The following is an 8969-nucleotide window of genomic DNA, read 5'->3' on the forward strand; positions in this document are numbered from 1 at the left end:
TGTGGTACAATCAAATGTAATGGACTTCGTTAGTGGCAATGCAGTGATCCTGAACAATCTGGAGCGATCTATGAGAAAAAACACTATTCACATTCAGAGGAAAAACTGTGGGAGTAGAAACACCAAAGAAAAACACATGCTTCAATGCATGGTTCAAGGGGATATGATTGGGTACGTAGACTCTAAATGAACATCCTCATGCAAACACCAACAACATAGAAATAGGTTTTGATCAAGGACACATGTAATACCCAGTAGAATTGCACATCGGCTGTGGGAAGGATGGGGGAGGTGAGGGTGGGAAATAATATAATTCTTGTAACTAAGGAGTAATGCTCTAAATTGACTAAATTAACCTAAATTTTAAAAAAATTTTAAAAATAAAAATTTTTAAAAAATCAATGTATGACTGATTCCATTACCTGTAAGGAATCATGTATGTTGAAAAATGAAATTGTGTGCCACACATATATGTAACCACTGAAGGTATAAAAATAAGATCACTCCAGGCCAAACATGGAACAGTTCTTGTGATGACTGGCTGCAAGTGAAAACTTTAACTGTCTCCCCATCTCCTTCATTACGCCAATGCCATCACGCCAGCCAAAGACCCCGTACCCTGCAGTGAGGGCTGGCCCCACATACTGCAGCACACTGGGATTGTTACTTGTTTGGTTTTAAGGTTGACAGTGGATAATTGATGAGTTGTTCCCTTGCTTTCCCAGCTGCTGGTTCAATTCACTAATTATCTGGGTCAAGCGGGTCCTCCCTCAGCGTTGGTTCTTCACCTGGTTCAGCTGCTGTGGCCATAGAGAGCTCTCCTCTCTATTTAATGTTGCTTGTGATAGTTCTTCTGACTTTTTGAAGCTTCTGAGCTGGTCCATTCCATCTCTAATGCCCCTCCCATAAGATTCAAAAAGAAGCAACACAACAAAATCAGAAGATCCATTCAATATCATGAATTCATGGCCATTTGGTAGCCAGAACTGAAACCAGACGGCATCCAATGCATCTTCCTCTCTATTCATATAGAGGCTCTTCTTCCTCTTTATCATCTTCATCACTTGAGAGGGAAAAGAGAAAGCTATTATCTTTTGATGCCTTTGAGATGTTTACTCAGTTCTGACTTAGCCATGAAAGCAGTTGAAGCAAGCAAATGGAGAATACGCACCAAATACATGCATATGATCTGAATTGGAGTGAAATTAGGGAAACAAATGCCCTCCATGATGTTCTATCATGGCCAGTCAGCTTGATTTGTCCCTGAGCTATGACAAAAATCAGCTGCTTAGTCTTCCTACCCCAGATTTCTCTCCACTGCAATCTGTTCTCCATTCAGCTGCCAAAGTGATATTCCAAAAGCATAGATAAGAGCACCTGTCTCAATAAACTCCAGTCTGTTCCCATCGTTATCTCTAGGATCAAATATACATAAGGAGAGACTGTCCCAATCCTTGGTGCAATACTAGTACATTTTGCCCCTTAGCAGTCTGAGTGGCTTGGTGAGTCTGTTTCTGGAAATGTGAGATGCAAAGGAATGGGCCCACAATTGGGGGTTTTCCACAATTCAGTTCATTAGCATGTATTCAGTGATTGTTTCCTGTTGGCTCACTGCAAAAGCCTCTTACTCGGTTGCTAAGCCAGAGCTGGATGGACATTCCAAAGACAGAAAAGGATAATAATAGCTCTCTGGCTTTCCTGGGCAAGTCACTTCACCATGTCGGCCTCAGTTCTTCATCTCTAAAATGAGCTGGAGAAGGAAATGGCAAACCACTCAAGTAACTGCTAAGAAAACCCCAAGCAGGGTCATGAAGAGTCGGGTGTGACTAAAAGCACCAAAGAATGACAAAACAAAGGACCTCTGAAGGAAGACGGGATCCACCTCCAGAAGAAAGAACTGATATTTGGAATTCTGTATTCTAAAGAGTTTCACATCTGGGTCAAGCATTCATGTTCTCTAATGCAGAGTTGGAATGGAGAGAGGGAAATAACTTAGGACTGAAATGTAATGCAAAAAAATTATTTTAAGTGTATGAGAATTTGGGTTCAAGCTCTGCTTCTGTAGGTCACCTATTAGTTGGGAGACCCTGGTTTGGTCACTTAGCTTATTAGCATTCTAGTCAGCTCTATTCAGGATCCAAGTTCAAGAGAAGTGACCCTCATGAGTGGAGGAAGTTTCTGCTCTAGGAGACCCGAATACTGATATAATTAAAGGCACATGGCCAAAGTAGAACAAATAAAATGAAAACACTCCCACTGCATCCCTCACTGGGAGCTGAGCATGTTCTGACCCTGCAAGCTTTCTTGAGAGCACAATAGCTTTGCTGTCACAGAGAAGGTTCTGCCATGTGAAAACTCTAAGAGTTTCGAATATTTTAAAATGTATTGGATTTTAGCCAACTGGAGTCATATGAAGTGAAATAAGTATTCATGGAAAATATACCCAAGATAAAAAATTAAACTGTCAAGTAAAATAAAGGGGAAATGTGGCTAGATCATATTTCATTTGGGGGACAAGATCTCAAGATTTTATTTAATTGTAAATTTAAAAAGGGGGCAGCTAGATTATGCAGTGGATAACTTGCCAGTCATGGGATGAGGAAGATCCATTGTGAGTTCCAATCTGGCCTCAGACACATACTACTTTGGTGACCTTAGGAAAGTCATTAAACCAGTCTGCTTTAGTTTTCTGATTTCTAAAATGATCGAGAAAAGGAAATGACAAAATTGCACTATTTTTGTCAAGAAAACTGCAAATGGGGTCCCAAAGAGAGTTTTCAGGGATCAGCTAGGTGGCATGATGGACAGCATGCTTGCCCGAGGTCAAAAAACTCATCTTTGTGAATTCAAATCTGGCCTCAGACAATTATGAGCTGTTTGACCCTGGGCTAACCAATTCACCCTGCCTGCCTTAGTCTCCTCATCTGTAAAATGAGCTGATGAAGGAAATGGCTAAATACTCCAAAGAGGGTCACAAGGAGTCAAAAACCACTGAAAAGCAACAAAATATAAGAGTATGAAATAGAACCCCAAAGGACAGATGCCATCTTCAATTGCATTAAGAATCATGAAATCTAAAATGAACCATAGATGTGGTCTTCTGCAACACGTGGTGAAAAGGACATAAAAGAAAATTAGATACAAAAGAGGAGTAGAAACAATCCAGTTAAAAATGAAACTCTAGACTTGGACCCAAGAAAAGCTGAGATAAATCTGGCCTCAGCACTTACAGTGTGACTCGAAGCATGCTCCTAACCCTCTGTCTTCATCTGTAAAATAGGAATACTTCTCAGAGAGTTGCGAGGGAGAAAAGGATCTAATATCCAGTCCAATCCAAGAAAGATTTATTAAGGACATACTCAGTTCTAGGCACTCTACTAAGCACTGAGGTTACAATTAATTAAAACCAAAACAGCCTGTGCCCTCAAGAAGCTTACACTCTAACAGGGTAAGAGAACACTCAAAGGGAGACAGGGAAGAGGGGGTAGAAGGGGAATACCAAGGTGTATCTGACACTGGGGCATCTCCTTCCATTGAGTTGAGACCACAAAAAAAGAGGATGCAGAGTGCAGTGAGGTGACAAAACCAGCTTTTGCCTTCTATAAAGGAAGATATTGGGAGGAGTTTTGTACTCCATCCTCCAGCATTCCAATCAGAGAGGAAAGGAGGCTGAGGGAAAGAATGTGGGGCAAGGCTTGAGTTAGCAACATGGTGATGAGCTTAACCTGAGAGGGGCATCTTGTTCAGTGAAGTTGAAATGAGGCAGGACATAAGGTGCAGAGTCCAGTAATATAAAACATAATGTATATCATATTTCCTTGGGTTTATAATACCCATAAAGTACTTTGTAAGTATTAAAATGCTATTTGAAACCTAAGTATCATCATCATTATTATCATTCTTAATATCTTTTGACAGAGGCTGAGAAAGGTTGGGAGGCCACTTTAGCAGAGAATGTAGAATGACTACAAATTCCAGCAGTTCCCCACTGATCCTAGAATAAAACATAAATGCCTCAGTTTATATTTTAAAGCTCAGATAAATCTATTCCTAAACTATCTTTCAGACATTATTGAACATTATTCCTCATTCTTTACCTGGTGATTGAACCAAACTGACCTGCTTTTTGTCTGTCGTGTATCCCACTCCATCTCTCATCTCTTTGCATTTGATCTAGTCATCCCCCATCTCTGGAATGCACTCAATCCTCATCTTGCTAAATAGAACCTTTTATCACCTCATTCAATAAGCAGCTCAAACACCTTTTTCTACAAGAAGACATTCCTGGTCATTTAGGTAACATGTCTGATTGTAAAAAATAGACTCAAATCCAGGACTTCAATCCCCAGAAATCCTTGCTCCACTTCCCCAGAATGCCCTCTAATCTCACTGAATTCTCACCTGGGCGGAGAGTGAACTGGGGTATTTAAACCTGGTTGTGAATAGGCTCGGGCTCTTCTGGACTTCTGTTTTGGAGCAGACGCATCTCTTTCATGATGTGAGGTTATCTTGCCTAGGCCTCTCTGGCCTAGGCATGTGCTTTCTTATTCTGTATTTTCTTTAATCCTTAGCCTTTAATAAACCTCATAAAAATATAATACTCCTTGCAGAAAGAAACTAATTTCTACCTGCCTCAGTCTCCCCCTAAATTTTAACTGTTACATGATATAGCATGGATGATCCCAATCTAGATCTTTGCATTTAGTAGTCTATGGCTTAGAATGGAGCAGAAACTGTGCTTGGCACAGGGGAGAGAAAGGCATAACCAAAACAATCCTGTTCTGAAGGACCTTCCACTCTATTAACTTTATATAAAAGGTGAATATTCAAAGGATGGACTTATAATGATGAAATCAAATTATTTAACAAGCATCTCTGGTTCTAATAGCCATATGCTTTACCTAATTTGGCTAAAAAAGAACAATAAAGGAAATGACACACGTGAAAGCCCTATAAATCAGTCCAAATGAAGAGTGTCTCTGACATTCTAGAGGGGCATGAAGAAACCTATTTGTTTTTGCATTTCAGGCACATTCACTTGCTGCTCAGTAGTTGTTTGTTTGATCAGGTGTTTCTTAGGTCAGTCATTAATCTGATCTTTTCTACTACTAAGGGAAAGTGTTACTTGGAGAAATGTAAACTTTGGGGAGAATAATAAAGAAAATGTTTTGAATATCCTGATGTGAGAGAGAATGTATATTAGAAGGGGGAAAGGCAGAAGAATGAAAGAACATACATAGGGAGGAGGAATAGTAAAGTACAAGAAAAAAGAACCTACCCTTCCAGCTTCTCTCTCCAAGGTGCTGATATTTCATACTCTTTACTAGCAGAAACAGTGTCTTTCACAAGTTTTGTCATATCTCAATATCCACTGGAAAGAATTCCTCTAGACTTTATTAACTCACTCACTTATACTTTTAAATCTTTTGCTTGAAATGGAAAATTCATTTTTCCACCAAAGACTCTTCTCCACAATCTAACCTTTTCTCCCATTGAGGTTAATGCTTCCATGTCTTACCTCCCTGATCACAGTGATAAAAGAGAAAATTTCAGGGATAAGCCTTTTATGCAACATGCAACAGCATTGGAATAGAAGGTTGAAGTTTATTAAACAGTTTAGGGTCATCACTGGGTCATCACCCTTCTTACCATGCCCTTTAGATGTAAATTGAGCCCAGAGACCAAGTTCTAGAACTTGGGGTCAGAAAAGGAGGATGGAAAGTTCTGCAATATTCCCTAAGAAATGGAAACTTTGACCTAGAAGTCTTCAGATATCCATGAAAGGATTCTCATCAGGACTTGCCACTAGGGGAGGCTGCATGTTGTAAGGCATACAGTAGAGATTCCACTGAAATCCTATTGTGGAGATATTCTAAGGCATTTTTTTTTACATCTTCTCAGTAACAGAGACCAGGTATATTCAATTCAATATAATTAAATTCATGGTATTGTTGTTATTGCTATTGTGATAATTAAAAAAAAATGAGTACAACGACACCAAAGAAGATGTAACTATATATATATATGTGTGTGTGTGTGTGTGTGTGTGTGTGTGTGTGTATGTATGTATGTATATATATGAGGCTATATATATTCTTTTTCTTAAGCCTCATCAAAATCTTAGACTCAGTACTAAGCATTGGTTCTAAGGCATTTCAGTGGTAATGACTAAGAAGTGTCTGAGGCCAAATTTGAATCCAGGACCTCCAGTCTCTGGCTCTGGTTCTGTAAAATTAAATTGGTGAATTGTAAAAATAAAATATTTAGACAGGAAAACTTCCAATATAGGTTCAAAACTTTTCAAAAATGTTTAACTCTCCAATCAGGTTCAAACTGTTCAGATACTTTTGATAGATGTAATCAAATGTATCATCGGTGATGAAGTGAAGCTCAACTGTGAGCTTCCCTTCAGGGTCAGGTGCAAGGCTGCTAAAGAGACTCTTATTATAAACATAAAATGTTTATTGAAATATATAAGGATAAATAAAGGATTTCCAATTTGAAGAGATTCTAAATCTACCCAAATAAACTCCCAGGTTCCACAAGGAACCACTTCTCCTGTGTTTCACAGGCTACACCAATCCTCCCTGCTCTGACTAATCCAAATTTATGCTATCTAAATAAAACTATCACTAATATCCTTACAAATCTTAACTTTGCCTTCAAATTATAAAATAGCAAAGGTTCACTGGTTGGGTCTCAACAAGAATAGAGTTAGGACATTGAGTCTTAAGAGACTCAGAGTCCAAACCAAAGACCAGATTTTATTTTGGTCTTCCCAGATATAAACCAATCTATAAAAACCACAATAGATAGTCACTAGTGTTTCCCAAGTTGGGAAAGGAAAACACTGAGCTCCTTCAGATCTTTCCCTCAGACAGAGAGGCAAAAATGTTACCTCCTCCAGCCCTGACTGAGAGTCCCTGCCCAGAATCCCAACTGCCAGAGAGAGTAATTGACATAGAAAAATAATTATAACTGTCAGCAGTTGAAATTAACATGCTCTCTCAGCTCTGCATCAAACTCCAGTTTTCTCAAGCAGCCATTTTTACCTCTTATCTCTAAACTAATAAAAAAAAGACTTATTTTCTAACACCATCCTTACAGTTCTTAATCCACTGAGCCACATTGTGGCTCCCTCTTCATATATTCTTCAGTAAGGTACCCATGTAAAACTCATTGAAATAAGCCCTCTGTTATTTTAGTATCAGACCTTGTAGAGGTCCAAATATATATATATATATATGTATATATATATATATATATATGTGTGTGTGTGTGTGTGTGTATACACATATATATGGATCTATGCATATATGAATATATATACATGAATACATGAATATATGTATATATGTATACATGTAAGACCAGATTCTGTGGAGTATTCACTTCACTTTGGTCCCCCAAACACTGTGAAAATGGCAAGATTATCTGTGAGATAAAATTAATCCAGGAGATTACCCTAGACCTAATAGTTCTAAAGGTTACAGGACAAGAGGCAGGAAGTTGCCTCAGAGTTCCTCTTAGATATTCATAGTATAGATGGTAGCACATTATTTTGAGATCTCTCACTGGTACAATATAAAATAATGCTAAACTAGAAGTAGTAGCTTGGTTCTGGGATGACTAACCTGCTCCCCCTTATTTCTCAGCTTCCCAGCCAAACTATAGAGGGTCAAGTTTGAGATCTATCCATTGCATTTCTGCCCTATTATGGGAAAGGCACTGAGCTACATGACAAGGAGGCAAGACACAATCAGAGGAGTCCCTGCCATCTAGTTTCTTTTATTCTAACACTTGGTCCTATTTTCTTCATTTACAGGCAGATGGGAATGAGTGTTGGTAATACTGCCATAATCACTGGCACCCTGTCTTCTTCTATTTCCTACATAACTGGCCACTATATTCCTATTCTGCCATCTATGGCTTCTGGAATGGTTCCTATCCTTTCTGCCATTGCTGCCTCCTTCCTGATTGAAACCAATGGCCTACAACTTCTGGAGACCATCCAGGAGATGGAGAATAGGTCAGTTCATGGCACCTCTCAGTGAAAGTGTTATTTTCAAATAAGATGGGCAGTGTGTCTTTGAGATTCTTCTTTCCTTTGGGCTCAAAATGGATGCTGGTGCCCAGGGTAATACTGTTGGTAACTTGAGAGTATTACTACAAATCTAAGTTTCATAATGCAGCCCACAAATCTCTTCTCTCTCTCCATGTTTAAAATAAGGCAAATGGTATAATACATTGTATTGTGCTAAAGGGATAATTGCTGAAATAAAAAAACATGGAGATACCTGACCATATGATTGATATAACGTGTATGGTTCAGGGCAATGGTATAATATATTTTTTAATTTACTTTGGTAAATAGCTAATAAGTACCTACTATATGCAATGAAAGAAAAAGAGATCACAAATTGAACAGAGTTGCCCAGTTGGAGGAAGACATCTTTTCTTGAATTCAAATCTGCCTTCATACACTGGGCTGCCATATGAACAAGGGACAGTCACTTAACCCTGTCTGCCTCAGTTGATCTGGGAAAGGAAATGGCAAACCACTTCAGGCTCTAATCTAGAAGAACTCAATGGAGTCAAATAGAGTCGGACATGACTGAAATGACAAAATAAGTGAACAATATAAAGTCTTAGATGGTTAAAATATAAAGAACATAGGAAACATGTTTTAGATTAGTATTAGTTGGGATGAATGGATGTTCCAGGAGGACTAGCATCTCTGGTAAAGGGTTTCTTGAGTCATATTCAAAGATATTCATCCCTTGTTGGGCCTCACCTTTCACCAACCCTCACATATAGATTCAGGAATCTGTGCAATGGACAGAGTCCAGTAAAACCATTTTAGTGGATAACCAAGAGGCCTCAAATCCATCAGTGAGTTAGGACAACATCTACCCCAAGCATCTGAAGACTTTCATCAGTGGAATGGCAAGACAATTATAATTTTTCCA

This window comes from Monodelphis domestica, chromosome 6 (assembly GCF_027887165.1).
Source record: "Monodelphis domestica isolate mMonDom1 chromosome 6, mMonDom1.pri, whole genome shotgun sequence".
Lineage (NCBI taxonomy): Eukaryota > Metazoa > Chordata > Mammalia > Didelphimorphia > Didelphidae > Monodelphis > Monodelphis domestica.